The following is a 19,333-nucleotide window of genomic DNA, read 5'->3' on the forward strand; positions in this document are numbered from 1 at the left end:
TTTGACAGAAGTGATTAAGCGGCGATTTTAAACAGGAATGTCAAAGTAATAATTTTTTTTCTTATTGCTGCATTTTCTTCATACGATTTTATATTTTGAAACTGGACTGGTTTTTTTTCTTCTTCCACTTATTCTTTCTCTTCTTTTTGATTTTATAATATTTTAGGCTAGAGACTCCCTTTTAGTTATCTTTTTAAATATCTTTTTCCCTTTTTAATTAATTTTCATTATATTTTGTTTGGAAAAGGAGGGGGAAAGTGAAAGCAAAAGAAACTCTGTAACACTGCCAACTAGAGGCTTGGAAATATTTTATTTCTTTTTCTTAACCAGACAAAGCTGAGAAAGAACTGAGACTTCTTTTCAAGGACATTGCCTGTTTGATAAGACAGAGGGAAGAGCATGGGAGAGTATTATTGCAGGTGCTCTTCTGGGTTTCTATCAACAGCTGAAGTCTGGTGTTGGAGCTTATAGGGAAAAAAAGGTGATAAGACTCTGAAGAAGAGAGTTGTAAATCTTAACAAAAGCCTTGGACAATTTAACAAAGTGCAGTGTGCTCTTTTTATTTATTTTTTAAGCTGTGCTATTTCTTACTTTAACAAACCCCCTCCTTACTAGTTTACTTTTTTGTAATAACTATTTGGATTTTTGGCCTTCTGGAACTTGATTTTTGTCTTTCCTTTTGTCTTTTGAAGTCAAATTTTTATGTTTGCATTTTATTTTAAAGGAAAAGCTTCAGTATTTGATTTCCCTCCTTTTTTTTTAAGGGAGTAGTCTCTTTTCTTTTTTCTCTCTCCCTCCCTTGTATTTTTTTTTCTATTTACCTTACATATTGGTGGTTTTTTTATTTTTGTGGCTTTCTTTTTTTTCTTATGCATCCTTTTATATCTGAGACCTCTTAATTGGATTAAGGTGTTGAAGAACCTGAAGAACTTTTCTTTTCTCCTTTTTAGGTTTTTACCTTTTACTTTTCCGCCTTTTTTAGGATTTAACAATTTTTTCTTTTGTGTGTGTGTTTATGCTCTTTTCTTCCATTTTTGAGTTTTTACTGCTATCTAACCAATTGATTGGTTAAGGTATACAAGAACCTGAATTATTATTATTATTATTATTATTATTATTATTATTATTATTATTATTATTATTATTATTATTATTATTATTATTATTGCTACTATTTGGTTTCTTTTTTCCTACTATTTTTATTTGGAATTGCAATTGGTTATTTCACAAGTGGATTAAGGTCTAGAAGAACCTGAAGATTTTGAATTGTCTGAAATGAGTAGGAAACTAACAGCCCCTGGCTCCTCAACTTCTACTTCTTCCTCTTCACCATCTGGAGGACAATGTTCAATACAGACAATGTTACAGCAAGAAAAAGAACAGGAAAAAGTGACCCTGCAGATGATTATGCAAGGAATTCAAAATATTCAAATAAGAACAGAGAATATTGAAAAGAGAACAGAGAACATTGAACAAAGAACAGGGAAAACTGATGAAAAGGTGGAGAACATTCAACAAATGATGATGAAGTATGATGAGAGATTCCAAAAAATTGAAGAAGAAGAAGAAGATAAACAAAGAGATAAGAAGATTGGAGACATTGATAGCAGATTAACTGTGGTTGAACAAGATAAAAGTGGGATGCTGAGATGGGAGATGGACAGATCAGAATTTTATCTCAGATTCCCAAACATAGAGGAAGAAAAGGGACAAACCTAGCTGAGATAATGATAGAAATTTTGGCTGAAGCTTTGGAAATAACTAAAGAGAAGATGATGGATGGAATAGATGAGGTGTATCGAGTCTTCACAAGATATGTAATGAGAAATAGCTTACCAAGAGAAGTTCACATTAGATTTACAAAGAAAGCCATTAAAACCCAAATATTGCAAGTGGCAAGAGAGAAAACACTGAATTATAAAGATAAGGAGATTGTGGTTCTGAAACAAGTACCCAGAAGAGTGAGAGAAATGAGAAGACAATACCGATTTCTGACCAAAATGCTACTTAAAAAAGAGGTGAATTATAGATGGCTGATTCCAGGAGGTTTAATGTTTACATGGCAAGAACAGAGACATATAATTGACTCAATTGAGAAAGCTGAATCATTTTACACAGAATTTTTTGGAGGGAAAGAGGAAGAGGCAGAAAAAGAAATCTCACTAATTGAATTCCAAGAGGACTGCCAAATGGCGATTGAAAAAGAAGAAGGTGCAGTAGGTGGAAAGGTGGAAGCCAAAGAACAACGTGAACCAAGATCTATGAGAGTTGCTAAACCTAACTACAAAATATAACCATGGAAGAGAAAAAACTGATTACAATTAATATAAATGGACTGATTTCAGCTGTTAAAAGAAGGAAAACTTTCCATAAATTAGAGAAATTAAAATTTGATATAATCTGCCTACAAGAAGTACATATCAAAAAGCAACATGAACAATTGTTGATACAGCCAAAGTTAGGGAAAATATTTACTTCTTTGGCACAATGCAAGAAAAGAGGAGTGGCTTTATACATTAAAGATATTATCCCAGCGAAATTGATCTATACTGATGACGATGGAAGAATACTAATGGTGGAAATAATGGACAATAATATGAAAACACTCCTGATTGCAATCTATGCCCCAAACGACAATCAAGAAGAATTTTATAAAAAATTACACATGAAAATAATTGAACTGGACTATGCTAATATAGTTATGATGGGAGATTTTAATGGAATTGTAGATAACAAACTGGACTATACAGCACAGAAAACAACAAAGCAAAACAGAAAGACTCTTCCTAAATCTTTTTTTAAAATGGTAGATGAAATAAACTTAAAAGATACATGAAGAGAAAGAAATGCTAAAACTAAACAATACACCTTCTAACTCAAATAGACATTTATCATGGTCCAGAATAGATATGATATGGATGTCAACAGAATTGTTAGCTAATATTCAAGAAATAAATATTGAAACAAGTACTTAGGCAGATCACAATCCAATGACAATTAAATGGAAAGGACAAAGAAGAAGATCTAGATGGACGCTAAATAATACTATATTAAAGGAAAAAGACTTCACACAGTGGATGGAGAAAGAACTGGCTTTCTTCTTTAGAGAAAACAAAAAAGAAGATACATCAATCCAGAACGTATGGGATACAATGAAGGCATATTCCAGAGGCTTGATAATAGACTATACAAGGAAAAGAAATACCATGAAAAGACTAGCCTCTAAGGCATTAGAGGATGAGTATAAAGGACTTGAAAAAGAGCTACAGAAAATGCCACAGAAAAAGGACATTAAGTTAAAAATGGATATAATCAAACATAAAATGGGTCTAATAGAAAAAGAAGAATTAGCACAGAAAATCAGAGGTGCTAAACAGAACTACTTTGAAGATGCAAACAAACCAGGTAGATGGTTAGCATATAAATTGAGAAAAGAGAAAGAATCAAGGAAAATATTGCAATTAATAGATGACCAAGGCCAAGTTTGCTATGGTAGTAAAGAGAAGAAGGAAATCATATGAGGCTATTATGGGAAACTATACACACAAGAAAATATTGATGAGGAAAGAGTTAAACAGTATTTACAGAATGCTAATTTGCCTCAGATACCTAAAGAGATTGAAACAATGTTAGAAAGCAATATAACGATGATGGAGTTAACTGAAGCACTCAAGAAGCAAAATAATGGAAAGGCACCAGGCCCAGATGGACTTCCAGCAGAATTTATAAAACACTACAGGAATCGTTGAACCTTCCATTGCTAGAAGTTATGAATGAAGTTATGTTAAAGAAGAAGATACCTAAATCATGGTCTGAAGCTTATATTACACTTGTCCCAAAAGAGGAGGCCGATCCATTACAAATCAAGAACTATAGACCTATTTCCTTACTAAACGCAGATTATAAAATTTTTGCTTCAATATTGGCAGAAAGACTTAAAAAATATTTAAACAATTTTATCCATCCTGATCAAAATGGATTTCTGCCAAAGAGACAAATTAAAGATAATATGAGAGTAATCTTGGATACTTTGGAATAGTACGAGGCACACCCTGAAAAACAAATGGCTTTGATATTTCTAGATGCACAGAAGGCATTTGATAATGTGAATTGGCTATTCATATTATTACAACTGGAACAGATGGGCTTTGCTAAAATATTTATCCAAGCAATAGAAGCTGTATATCATAAGTAAATGGCAAAGGTAATGATAGAGGGAGAACTGACAGATTCTATTGATATAAGAAAAGGAACAAGACAAGGGTGCCCACTATCACCTCTGTTGTTTGTGTTAACCTTGGAAGTGCTAAACAGAAATATTAGAGAAGAAAAGGATATAAAAGGGATGAAAATTAAAAAGGAAGAATTTAAGTTGCAAGCATTTGCAGATGATCTGATTTTCATTTTAGAAGACCCACTAGAAACAGCGTCAAAATTGATAGAAAAGATAGAGGCACATGGAAAGGTGGCTGGTTTGAAAATAAATAAAGATAAGACAAAGATCTTGACAAAGAATATGCTATCAAGATAAAAGGAAGAACTGACAGATCTATTGAAAATTCAGGTCACGAATAAGATTAAGTACTTGGGGATACATTTGACAGCAAGATGCAGTACACTAAAAGAGAATAATTATATCAAACTTAAACAGCAGATAGTGTTAGATTTGGCAAAATGGGAAAATTTATAGCTGTCATTAATAGGGAGAATATCAACAATCAAGATGAATATTTTACCCAGAATTTTATATTTGTTCCAAACAATTCCAATTAGGCTTGGAAAAGATTACTTTGAAGATTTAAATAAAATTGTGTTGAAATATATATGGCAAGGTAAGAAAGCGAGCATAAAGCTAAAACTTTTGCAAGATTCTAGAATAAGAGGAGGATTTGGTTTGCCTAATTGGGAGTTGTACTACCAGGCTACAAATTTGATGTGGGTTAAGGAATGGATATCATTAAGAAATACTAGATTGTTGACATTAGAAGGACATGATCTGTTGTTGGGGTGGCATGTTTTTCTATGGTATAAAGGAACTAAATCACAGGGGTATTTTAGAAGACATTATATACAGGAGTCTCTGTGGTTAAACTAAAGACAATGTTATTTGAAAATTCCAGTCTGGCTATCGGCTATTGAAGCATTTTCTTATCCTATAATATATAAAAAGGAACAAAAAGTTAGATATCGTGAAATATTGAATAAAAAGGGTGAACTTAAATCTATACAAAAATTAGAGGAACAAGGTATAAAGATGAATTGGTTTTCATATGCGCAAATACATTCAAGGTATGACAAAGACTCTAAAACAGAAGGTTTCTATGATAAACCGACTGATTTAGATAAGATTTTGTCAGGTTCTGATGAAAAGGTGATTAAAAAATTGTATGGATATTTATTAGAAATTAAACTAGAAGAAGAACAAGTTAAAGAAACAATTATTGCTTGGGGGAAGAATTTTGGATATGGGATTGATCTAGAGAAATGGCAAAAATTGTGGTCTCAAAATTATAAAATGACAATGTCAGCAGCATATAAAGAAAATTTGTATAAGATGTTTTACAGGTGGCATTTTCCCCCAACAAGAACAGCAAGAATGTTCAAGAACAAATCTGAAAAATGTTGGAAATGTCATCAGATACCTGGCTCATATTACCATATGTGGTGGACTTGTGCGGATGCTAAAAAATATTGGACTAAAATCCACACGTGGTTGGAAAAAATGACAAAAAAGCATATAGACTCGAAACCAGAGATATTTTTATTGGGAATTTTACCTGAAATATATGGTAAAGAATTGAAATACCTGATTGTAAATGTATTAACAGTGGCTAGGATTGTATTTGCTAAAAATTGGAAAAATGAGAAAATACCATCACCGGAGGAAATCATTAAGAAAATATTGGAATGTGCTGAAATGAGTAGATTGACATTTGAAATCAGAGAACAAGATGATAAACAATTTTATAAAATTTGGGATCTATTCTATCAATGGTTAGATGATAAAACATGGTAATGAAATATGTAGTTTCTTAGAAAATAATAAATATATAAAGAGGTATTCTTTTCTTATTATATCTACAAAATGATTGTAGGATAGATTTGAGATGATAATATGAACTGTCATAAAACAATTTAAGTTAAATACGATTATTTTGTAAAACATGAATGAATAAAAGTATAGTCAAATGATTAACAATGATATTAATATATTTAATACTTGATTGAAAATATGAGAATATATACAATGTAATTGTAATTGAAGACTATGAAATGGAAGCACAAAACAATTTGTAAACCAACCGGCACACTGTATGTATATATAGGGAAGATGGCTTTATGTTTTTATGTTTTTGTTTGTCTATGTTCGTTTTAAAAACCAATAAAAAATAAAAAAAAAAGATAATAGGTATAAGTAAAAACATAGTTATGAATACATGGATACATATAAGAAAAATAAAAGAAATAATAGGACAGAGACGCTAGGCACGTTGGTGCACTATGCTGTTTTTACTTATAACTATTATCTTGTAAGCAATTGACAAACCAAATAAAATAAAAATAAAATAAAAAATATATATTTAGTTCCTCTTTGAGGTGGCCATTTCTGATCACCGCTGCAACTGCCTTTGGGAAAGGGAGTAATGACCAGCCAAGGAGGAGAGATGCAGCTCCCCTCGACTCAGCTGGCGGTCTCCCCCCCCCCTTCGCCTAATGACTAGAAAGATATCAAAATTTAGAAAAAGATATGTAATTGAATTAGAAAGGAATGAGATAATCATAAATAAGGTTGAGGAAAGTAAGGGAAGGGAAAATTATTGAGAAATTGATAAAATAGTGACAAGATATGAAATTGAATACAAAGATAAGTATGTAACTGAGATTATGTCTGCACTGAGATGTGATAACCTGGAATCTGCTGCTCTCAAAAGATATTTTATTTGTATTATGTTTTGTGAAAACCCAAATAAAACGTTTATCCAAAAAAAAAGAGTGAAAAAGATCTTCAAATCCAAATTCAGTGGCAGAATTACCACCATCAAGGCAATTAAAGTTCAGGCAATTCTAGTCATTAGTTACACAGCTGGAATAGTAGATTGGATTCGTGCTGAAGTAAAAGCCCTGGGTAGGAAGACCAGAAAAATAATCACAATGAACCATACCCTTCATTCACACAGACTCTTTTGATAGACTCTGGGTAGACATGGACCAGACATGGAAGAAGAAAACAATATCCGAAAGAATATGCATTGAAACCGATATAATCCAAGGTTTTACTGAATTCCAGACACCAAACTGGCCTATAAAAAGAACCAAATTAAAAACAAACAAACATGGCAAGGCAAAGTATGATATGGCCAGTACATTAAAAAGAAAAAGCAGGCAAAGCAGGCAACAATGCCTGGCAATGGTTAAGAGCAGGAAAGTTAAAGAAAAAGACAGAGAGGCTAATTCTGGCTGCAAAAGCCTTAAGAGCAAATGCATATACAGCTTAAATTAAGAAGATGGTAACAGACAGTAAATGTCCTCAGCAAAGTAGCTGAGTGGACCAAGCACCTAATTAGCTGCTGCAAAAAGACAGCACAGACTGATTACAGACCATGACATGACAAAGTAGCAAGAAATACTCTTGCCTACTAGCAAGAACTGGTGGAATTATACAACAGACAAAGTAATAGAAAATTAAGATGATAAAGTGCTCTAGAATTCAAAGAGACAATTATCCGCCACACAGCATCTGCAGACTTAACAACTGTTGATAAGAAAGACAAAAAAGCAGATAGTGGACTTTGCAATACCCGGAGAAAGCAAAACAGAAGAGAAAGAAGTGGAGAAAATAACAATATAGAAAGAAATAAACATAAAGGAGTAGAATGACTGTGGTCATTGGCAAAAGAAATCAATGGTAGTACCAACAATAATGGTAGAAGAGAATACTTGTGACTCAGGGTTGAACTGTGTGGTCCTTGGTGTTCTCTGAATTTGGTGGTTTTCTTGCAGGCATTTCATTGCTAAGCTAGGAAACATCACAACTAAACTAGTTACCTAGTTTAGAAATGAAACATCTCCAAGAAAGCTAACAAACTCAGAGACCACCAAGAACCCCATAGTACCGATAGGCACATTGGATGTAATCCCAAAACATCTAGAGCACCATTAGAATAGAATAGAATAGAATAGAATAGAATAGAATAGAATAGAATAGAATAGAATAGAATAGAATAGAATAGAATAGAATAGAATAGAATAGAATTCTTTATTGGCCAAGTGTGATTGGACATGCAAGGAATTTGTCTTTGGTGCAAATGCTCTCAGTGTACATAAAGGAAAAAAATACATTCATCAAGAATTACTATTATTACTACTATTACTGTTCATCTTGTCATCACTCCTTATCACCCATCCCCTCCCACTGTATGACTGTAACTTTGTCGCTTGTATACTTACGATTTGTATTGTCTGTTTCCTAGTATGATTTGATTGCTATTGTACCCTATGACTACCAAGTGTCGTACCTTATGATTCTCGACTCTTGACAAATGTATCTTTTCTTTTATGTATACTGAGAGTATTTACACCAAGACAAATTCCTTGTGTGTCCAATCACACTTGGCCAATAAAGTATTCTATCTATTCTATCTATCTATTATAAGATACAACACTTAGTGATAGTCATAGGATACAAATAAGGAATCAAATCATACTAGGAAACAAATAAAAGAATATAAATTGTAAAGATACAAACAACACAGTTATAGTCATAAGTGGGAAGAGATAGGTACAAATTGGGGTCTGATTTATCTCTTTTGATTTATCTCTTTTGTGAACTCCAATCAACTCCAATCAACCTTTTTCCTTACAATTTGTGCCTCTTCTGACATCACAACATCTACCTATCTCAGATTTTTCAGGAATAGATGGGAGAAAAATGTCAAATCCAGCCTAAACACCTGGCTGATTGTGCAAACACCAACACAAAGAAGACGAAGAAGACGAAGGAGGAGGAGGAGGAGGAGGAGGAGGAGGAGGAGGAGGAGGAGGAGGAGGAGGAGGAGGAGGAGGAGAAGAGAAGAAGAAGAAGAAGAAGAAGAAGAAGAAGAAGAAGAAGAAGAAGAAGAAGAAGAAGAAGAAGAAGAAGAAGAAGAAGAAGAAGAAGAAGAAGAAGAAGAAGAAGAAGAAGAAGAAGAAGAAGAAGAAGAAGAAGACCACCATACAATTTCCTTCACAGCATTTTTATAGGTGGTTTACCCTTGCCTTCTTCTTGCTAGGGCTGAGGGAGAAAGAGTGGCCTAAAGTTATCCAGTTGCTTTCCATTTCTTGCTGAGTTTTCCATTCCAAAGCTAACATTTTAACTCTAAAACAAACTATTACAAATATTGTAAACCAAAGCAAAATCCTTCTCATTCTCAACCCATGGCAGGTTTCCCTGGCCCATTGCTAGAACTGAGTCATCACAGGCAGGAATTGGCACATTTGAGTGATTTTTTTTTCTTTAGCAATAAAACACAGTGGTGTTACTAGCGAGTGAGTCACAACTCTAAGATATAGGGGAAAGCCATTTCAAAAGTCAGGTGCAGGGAGAGAAAACGAATATTGATCTTACTATTGCTCCAAGTCCAATACTCAAGTTTTATTGCGTCCAGCAATAAAAAGCTTTGGGATGAGATATAGCACCTTTGCATTTTCAGATACAGTGCCAAGCACCAAGATGATGGGGTAGATGAGCAGTGAGAAATAAGCTCGCTACTTTATAATCAGAATAACCAAATTCCTGTTGCTTTCCCTCAATGGAAAAAAAAAAGAGTTCATTTTCAAAGAGACACATGTCGTTTTTCTGACAGAATTACGGCCCTGATTTGTAGCTACCATTCCGCCTGACTGAAGCTTCTTGGATTTTGATGGCTGTGGTTGCGAGACTAATCTCTCATATCTGGAATGGGGAAACCGAAATGCCAAATGTGAAACAGATTGCTTTCCATTGTCAAGCCATCTGTTCCAGTGGGAGCATGGAAGGCAAGGGGTTTATGAGGATGTGCCCTTTGCCAAAATCAAATATTGCAGACATTTTTCCAACACTGTCCGGCAGTATTCCATAATGATTCGTTTCTGGCCTCAGCAATTACTGGTGAAATTCAAATGGTCCTGGGATGGCTGGTACCCACCAATGGTGATGAAACTATGTTTCGCATGTTTCATTGTCAGCATCTCCGGAAATGGGAAATGATAGGATGCTGAATCTTTTTCCCTTCCCCTTCTCCTTCCCCTCTCTTTTCCTGCAGAGAGAGAGAGAAGAGAGAGAGAGAGAGAGAGAGAGGAGGGAGGGAGGGAGGGAGGGAGAGAGAGAGAGAGAGAGAGAGAGAGAGAGAGAGAGAGCCAGAAGCCTTAGGTATATTTTCAGGGCCCGCCAGAGGTTCATTTATTTATATCAAATTGTTGTCAATTTGTCATGTTTATTGTTGCATAGTAGAAAAACATTTAGATTTGACTGGAGAGTAATCATACCAACTGCTTAATTTTAATTACATGCAAATGAAGGGAAATCAAATTTGTTTTTGTTTTTTTAATCTTGGTCCACTTACTGCTTTTTAAAGCAAAAGCTGCAAAATAGCAATCACAGGTCAATTCTTAGACTCTAGGCTGGAAGATGTTGCATGTCTCTGATATAACAAATAATCAGAGTTGGAAGGGACCTTGTAGGTCATCTAGTCCAACCCCCTGCCCAAGCAGGAGACCCTACACCATTTCTGACAAATATCCCAGAGAGCTACTGACATTTGAGTTCATCGTGGGTTTTTTTTTTGTTCGTTTGTTTTCAGGCCAACCTTTTTGAAACCTAATGCCCTCCATATGCAATTATTTCTATATTAAATTTATATGCTGCCCAGCTCGCATTGGGATTGCAATTTCCAGGCCATGGTGACTGCAAATTCTAGGTGTTGCAGGCCTAACACACCAAGAGAGTACCAAGTTGGGAAGTTAAGTAATCATTTTCCACATGTTTGCTTATAAAACCAACATGGCTCAAAGCGGCCTTTTGCGAACTACAAACAATAACAGCAACCTGCCATTACAGTGCAATTATAAAACCAAAAGCCTCATGAAAGCAAAACAACCTTAGTCCAGAAACTGCTGAAACTAATAGCCAATGTATTAAAATTGAAAGCAAAAAACCAAAACAGAGACAATTTCTTTGTTAATGTGATTGCATCCTTTTCTAAGCAATGTGGATTTTCAAGGAGGCCCACATGTACAAAAGCTTCGTTCTCTGGTAGGAAATAACCAGAAACAAATGCATTTCTATGGGACCATATTTATTAATTCATATTTCAGATATCAAGAAATTCTAAGCATTACAATTCTAAGAAATACCTGTTCCCTCACCTAGTGCCTTCATACTACGTGCTTAAAAAATTCATTGCATCAATCCATTTTCTGGATTCACGCAATACATTGACTCAAAAGCTGATCAAAAAGGCTAGGTCCAGATAAGATGCTAACGGCAACTAAAAACAAACCCACTGTAGTGTGTCTAGTAAAGTGTACTAGTAAAGAAACAATTCTCATTTAGAGCCAGTTTGGTCTCATGGTTAAAGCACCAGGCTAAAAACCAGGAGACAGTGAGTTCTAGTCCCGCCTTAGGCATAAGGGGCCATTTGTGATTTTGGACCAGTCCCTCTCTCAGCCCAACTTGGTTTACGGGGGGGGGGTGGTGGTGTTGTGTGGAAAATAGGAAGAGGAAGGTGTGTTGGATATATTCGCTACCTTGAATTATTTATAAAAATAATAATGGTGGGATACTAATAAAGTAAATGAATAAGCTGTAATTTGAAAGGCTTCCGGTGATATGGCAGTGCAGGAAGCTGCAAAGTTTGTAAGCACCATCTGATAATTTTGAATTTTATACTGTAAACATTGGGTAGGAATTTTTTTAATTGAAGCACACAGCATCCGTATTAGTTGTGGTTTGATTGCCACAAGCTAAGTTATTGCAGAGGTGTGGTGTGCCAATAACAAAGAATGAAAGGTGGAACTCCAGGTGTCTCATTTTAGCTCTCCCAACTCTAATGGACATAGCTGGTTGGGGAATTCTGGGAGTTGAAGCAGGGGTGGGATTCTACCAGTTTGCACCTATTCACTAGAACTGGTTGTTAACATTCTAAACAGTTCGGAGAACCAGTTGTTAGAAGAAATTACTGGCCCAATCCTGTAAGAAAGGCAGGAAGGAAACATTCTGGTGTTGCTTACAGAAATTCCCTCTCTGTTAACCCTTATTACATTCTTGGCAGGACTAGACTTCCTGTCTCTGGAACTTCTCTGGAGTTTTCCCCCCCTCCTTTACTGGTACTTTGCTTGTGTGGACTGACCATTCAAAGTTCCAATGGCACTGAAAAAAGTGACTTATGACCATTTTTCACACTTACGACTGTTGCAGCATCCCCACAGTCATGAGAGGCCAGGCGAGGAGATGCGTGCCTCAATGTGAGTGATATTGAATTGGCCACGCCCAGCCAATAACATGACCACCAAGCCATGTCCACCACCTAAGCCACGCCCACAGAACCAGTTGTTAAAAATTTTGAATCCCACCTCTGAGTTGAAGTCTCCATATCTTCAAGTTGCCAAGGTTGAGAAACACTGAAGTAACAAGAGGGGGCGATCTTCAACTAGCCAGAGGTGGGAGTTGTAGAGGGAGGAAGGTGGAGGGAGGAAACCACACAAGATCACAGACTTGTTTTCTGTCACCTGACTCTTCTTTAAAGGATGTCTCAAGTATTCCAAATGAAGGCCCTATAGCTGTGATGGTGAACCTGCGGCACGTGTGCCAGAGGTGGCATGCAGAGCCCTCTCTGTGGGCATGCGAGCCGTCGCCCCAGCTCAGCTGCGCCACGCATGCATGTGCATCTCCAGCTGGCCAGCTGATCTTCAGGTCTCTGCTGTGCATGTGGAGGGGGCTGGGCACATGCGGGTGGCGGTGTACATGCACGGGGGATGCGTGCGCATACGCAGAGGTATACGCATTGCATTTTGGGGATGCGCATGCGCTTTGGCACTCAGTGCCAAAAAGCTTAGCCATCACTGCCCTATAGTGAAGTCATTTCATGACTCATCATTAGGGCTTCACTGTACAGGTATTCCTCAGCGTATGACCACAAGTGGGATTGGAACTTCTGTTGCTAAGCAATGAGGTCATTAAGTGAGTCAATGTGTGACCGCGCCCAATTTAACACCTTTTTGCTGTGTCTGTTAAACAAATCCAGTTTCTCCCATTGACTTCGCTTGTCAGAAGCCAGCTGGGAAGGTCACCAATGGCAAACACGTGATGCCAGGATGCCGCAGCCATCAGAAATACATGCCAGTTTCCAAGCACCTACTAAATTGTGATCATGTGACTGCAGAGATCTTAGTGAAGAGAAGAACAAAGAGTGACATGATAGCAGTCTTCCAATATTTGAGGGGCTGCCACAGAGAGGAGGGGATCAAGCTATTTTCCAAGGCACCCGAATGCCAGACAAGGAATAATGGATGGAATCTGATGCAGGAGAGATTCAACCTAGAAATAAGGAGAAACTTTCTGACAGTGAGAACAATCAACTGATGGAACACCTTGCCCTCAGAAGTTGTGGGAGCTTCATCACTGGAGGCTTTCAAGAAGAGATTGGACTGCCATCTATCAAAAATGGTGTGGAGTCTCCTGCTTGGGCAGGAGGTTGGACTAGTCACTAGATGATCTACATGGTCCCTTCCAACTCTGTTAATCTGCATCTGTAAGTCATTTTTTTTTCAGCTCTGTGGTGAAATTTTTTTTACTACCGGTTCTGTGGGCGTGGCATGGTGGGCGTGGCAGGGAAAGGATACTGAAAAATCTCCAGTCAGAGGTGGCATTTGCTGGTTCTCTGAACTACTCAAAATTTCCACTACCGGTTCTCCAGAACTGGTCAGAACCTGCTGAATCCCACCTCTGCTCTGTGGTAACTTCAGTCACAGTTGCCAAGGTTGATAAACACCGATCTAGCAAGTGATCCACAAAAGTCCTTGAAGATCTTCTAAGCTGCCAAACAAAATCAGCAAAACTGGGTCAGATTTATGGCTATGCAGATATAATTCACTACCCTGGCAGGGTACGGCTTTCCATAAACCTAATAAACGCTATATACGAAAGCAGCTTCCTTACCATCAAACAGGATGTTATATGGGAGAGATGCACAGAGGGCAGGTCCACCGTACAGGTAGCTCTCAACTTACCACCAACCACACTTGATCCCCAAATATTTAAGACAGTTGTTAAGTGAGTTTCCTCCCCATCCCCATTTTATAACCTTTCTTTCCACGGTTGTTAAGGGAGTCATTGCAGCCGTGAAGTTAGTAACATGGTTGTTAAGTGAATCTTGCTGCCTCGTTGACCCTATCGGAAGGTCGCAAAAGGTGATCACATGACCCCCCAGGACACTGCAACCAGCAGAAGTACATGCTTGTTGCTAAGTGTCCAAATTTTGATCATGTGACCATGGGTGTCCTGCAACGGTCGTAAGTACGAAAAGTGGTCATGTCACTTTTTTTTCAGTATCATTGTAACGTTTGAACGGTCCCTAAATAAATGGTTTAAGTCAGGCTTAGGTAGGCACGAGGCGGGCGAGGCGAGGCGAGCAACAGAAAAGGCGGGCAGCCGCAGCCCAAAAGTCCCGCCCGCCACCTCCTGCTGTTGCCGCCACCACCGCTGCTGCTTCTGCCCCCACCGCCCCGCCGCTGCTGCTGCTTCTGCCCCCCCGCCCGCCGCTGCTGCTTCTGCCCCTGCCCCCGCTGCCGCCACTGCTGCTTCTGCCCCCGCCACCACTGCCGCCGCTGCTGCATTTGCAGGAGGAGAGGTAGGCGTGAGGCGGGCGAGCTTTCTTCCCCCTCCCCCCACCCCGCAAAATTTGGCCGGAAAATTAATAAAAAATAAATAATTTGCAGGAGGAGAGGTAGGCGTGAGGCGGGCAAGCTTTCTTTCCCCCTCCCCCGCAAAATTTGGCCGGAAAATTATAAAATAAAAATAAATATTTTTAATAAATAATTAATAATAAATATTAATTTTATTTTATTTTATTTTTAATAATTTAATTTAATTTAATTTAATTTAATTTAATTTAATTTAATTTAATTTAATTTAATTTAATTTAATTTAATTTAATTTAATTTAATTTAATTTAATTTAATTTAATTTAATTTAATTTAATTTAATTTAATTTAATTTAATTTAATTTAATTTAATTTAATTATGTGTGGCCCAAACCAAATTTTCATCTTCTAATGTGGCCCAGGGAAGGTGAAAGGTTGGACACCCTGGTTTAAGTCGAGTGCTACCTGTATCCCCTTGCCTTTTCTCATCTAAGCAGGCACCAAAATTCTGTAGAGGTCCTCAGTCATCCAGGTCATCCAAAGGTGCTTTTTTTTTCAAGAGGCAAGTGGACTTTCTGGTTTGTCTTTGAAGACGTTTCGCTTCTCATCCAAGAAGCTTCTTCAGCTCTGACAGGATAGTGGGGAGTGGAAGGGTTTATACTCCTTGCAGACAGCTGGTCATCTGCATTCTTTTAGAGCAGGAGGGTCAAACTCACATCGTCATAGTGACATCATGTGACATATTGGGACTTCCCCCCCCTTCGCTAAACTGGGCTTGGGCGTGGCCAGCACATGTGACGCATCTGGCCTCTGCAGGCTGGGAGTTTGACAGCCCTGTTTTAGAGAGTCATTGAAGCCCTTGGAAATCACTAGCTGTCTGCAAGGAGTATAAATCCTTCCATTCCCCACTATCCTGTCAGAGCTGAAGAAGCTTCTTGGACGAGAAGCGAAACGTCTTCAAAAGCAAAAACGGGAAAGTCCAGTTGCCTCCAGAAAAAGCATTTTGGGGGACAAAGCAGGTGCCATTCACTGCAGAGTCCAACATGGAGTACCCGGGCCAGTCTTTCTTGGAGCAGAGACATCATGTTCAGGTAGGCAAGGTCAGTTATTTAAAAATTGCCCCACAGCCAAGCTCATCCACAAGGAAGTGGCCATTCCTACTGATTTGTGGCTTGGGTTACAGCATGTTAACAACAGTCAGAGAAAATAAGATTCTGCATCTGTGGAGGGTTCATAGACAGGTCAGTGAGCCCGTGGGGAAATGTTAAAATTGGACCCAGGATTGAATAGCACAATTTACTACATGGTGACTAGAAGTTTCATGTGTTACCCTTGATCGAAGGTGAGCAGAAGATTCAGAAATGTTGAGCAACACAACAGTAGCAACGGTTTTGATGTCTAGGTCTATTTTTCTAGATTCAAGCTCACTCCAATGTTCTCTGCCTGGTCTGCATGATATTCCATGTCTCGTCTTAAAAAATGCAGTACAGTTAGTCCTCAACTTACAACAGTTTGCTTAGTGTCCTTCAAAGTTTCAATGGCACTAAAAAAAGTGACATGATCATTTTTCATACTTATGACCGTTGCAGCATCCCCACTGTCATGAGAGGCCAGGCAAGGAGAAGCACCCCTTGACATGAGTGATGTTGCATTGGCCATGCCCACCCAGTCACATGACCACAAAGCCACACCCACCAACTAAGCCATGCCCAGGGAACCGGTTGTTTAAAAAACTGAATCCCACCCCTGCCACCAATTCTCAGTTTTGCTGTGGCTCGCGTGGTGCATCCGGATTGCTTGCCTCCCCCCTTGTCCCTCTGCCTCCATCTGCTGCTTGGACAGGGAATCAACTCACCTGCGCTGTGCAGGCTGTGCAGACTCAGAGTGCACTGACCAAGGGACCGGCGGGCTGCAGCTGCTGCTGGATACCATTGGTCCCCGCGTGCTTGCTGCCTCTTATGCATGTGCCAGGTGGCATGTGCCAGGTGAAATTGTGTTTCCCTGAAAATAAGCCCTAGTGCTTATTTTGGAGCCCCAAAAAATATAAGACCAGGTCTTATTTTTGGGGAAACACAAGAGTACTTTACAGCCCTCTAAGCAGTTTACAGTGTCAGCCTATTGCCTCCAACAATCTCGATCCTCATTTTACTCACCTTGGAAAGTTGAAAAGCTGAGTCAACTTTGAGCTGGGCAGGATTGAATTCCTGGCAGAGTCAGCCTGCAATATTGCCTTCTAACCACTGTGTCCTCGCAGCTGTATTATTGTACTGTACATTGTATGTTGAACCAATTGCACATTTGTCTCATACACAAACATATACACACTCACAGGCATGCACCCACATATGGTTTGTGTGTTAACTATGGGAAATGGTTCATGCACACACACACACACACATACATGGTCAGAGATACAGATACAGAAACGTGTGTTTGTGTGTTAACGTTGGGAGATAGAAATAGAAAGAGGGAGAGAGAGAGAGAGAGAGAGAGATGTTTATAAGTTAATTATGACAAAGTCTGTTCCAAGAGGAAACTATGATCAGCTTATGTGTGCGCATATCTACATTCTCCACCTGCCCCATGCCCTGTTGCTGTCAATCATATTAGATTCTTATATTAAAAATAGATGGTTTAGACGCAGAGCCTGCTGCAAAGACCATCTGCTCTGAATTTCACAATTCAGAAGAGTGTGTGCTTGCCAGCCAATTCAACCAGGACTTGTCTCGTTGGTTAGCACCCTGTACTTGAGCACCAAGAACAACTCAACAGACTTGAGACAGTGTAATGGTGGTGGTTTTCTCAAAACCTTCTGCTCTTTGGTGCTCTCTGAGCTTGGTGGTTTTCTTGCACACATTTCAACACCCAAACTAGGTAACATCATCAGCGCTCAGTAATCATCAGTTACCTAGTTTTGGTAAAGAAACGTCTGCAAGCAAACCACCGAGCTCAGAGAGCGCCAAGATCCTCTCATGTCAACCCCGAACTGCAATATTTTCCCTTTCTGAACCTTTTTTGAGAAGCCACCCGAAGAGATAAAGAAATCCATGAGTGAAGTAACTTAATTAATTTTTAGTTGTACTTATGCAAAGTTAGTGTTTCCTCTTTATTCCAACATTTCTAAGTGAAAGCCTCAAAGGACATAAATATGACGCTTCATCTCTTATGAGCTTGCAGATAAAGTCACATGACAGTTGTCTGTATTTAGTGACCAAAATCAGAAATTCTGAAACAAAATCCATCCAATTCCTGCTGCAGTACCTTGCTTGGTAAATGTTTTCTTTGACTTGCTGTTGACATGCGTAAAATGAGAATTAAAACAAAACTTAACAATGACTGGCAAACTCACAAATTGGGCAACATCATAAAGATAAGAATATAGTAAAGAAAAAGAAAGGAAATATAAAAAGAAATGACTTCCCTCTTCATCACAAGTATAAACAATTTTAGTACCTTTATTATCTCTTAAAATACAAGGAATACACACACACACACACACACACCTACATCAAATAAAGCACCTTTATATTTCTTCTCTTTCCTTTTAACAATCTTGGTCTTTAATCCCTTCAAATACAAGTATTCAACTTATGACCCCAACTGAGCCCAAAATTTATGTTGCTAAGCGAGACCTTTATTAAATGAATTTTGCCCCATTTTAAAAGCCTTCTTGGCATAGTTGTTAAGTGAATCATTACAGTTGTTAAGTGAATCTGGCTTCCCCACTGACTTTGCTTGTTAGAAGGTCACAAAAGGGGATCACAGGACTCCAGGGCACTGCAACTGTCATAAATATGAGTCATTTGCCAAGGGTTACAATTTTGATCACGTGACCATGGTGATGTCGCAAAGGTCATAAGTGTGAAAATTGATCATAAGTCACTTTTTTTCAGTGTCATTGTAACTTTGAAAAGTCACTAAATGAACTATTGTAAATCAAGGATTACCTGTAATGTCCAAGAATCTGATTTCTCTCACTTCTTATAAAATCCTTCAAAATTTTAACAAGTCTCTTCTGTAAATCCAACATAGGAAAGTGATCTACTCTTCTGGTTTATTATCTATATGTCTCTTTTAATTAAGACATCAAGTAGTTTTATTTGTATATTTAATACATCACTTTTTCATTTTTCTTGTATCCTGCCATTTTTAAAGCCAGGTTCAAATCAATTTCAGTCTTGCCCGGTAGAATGTATTCCCTTGTATAATATCATTTACAGTCTACCTATAACGGCAAACGTTCTTAAAATTAACTTATGAATCCATTATTCACAAATACTTTTAATATGACATTGTTTAGAGAAAAAGGTTTTCCAAACAACCACCCAGATGATTTAATCAGAAATAATTTCCAAAGGTTCCAAAATCACCAAACAATCCAAACAGACTGTTTCTTTTAAATACCTTCTTCTTCTTCACTTTTTCTTTCTGAGGTTAAAGTAATCACAAATCCTTT

The sequence above is a fragment of the Notechis scutatus genome, chromosome 1 (genome assembly GCF_049901735.1).
Source record: "Notechis scutatus isolate UNSWTSFEM ecotype Mainland chromosome 1, rNotScu1.2, whole genome shotgun sequence".
Lineage (NCBI taxonomy): Eukaryota > Metazoa > Chordata > Lepidosauria > Squamata > Elapidae > Notechis > Notechis scutatus.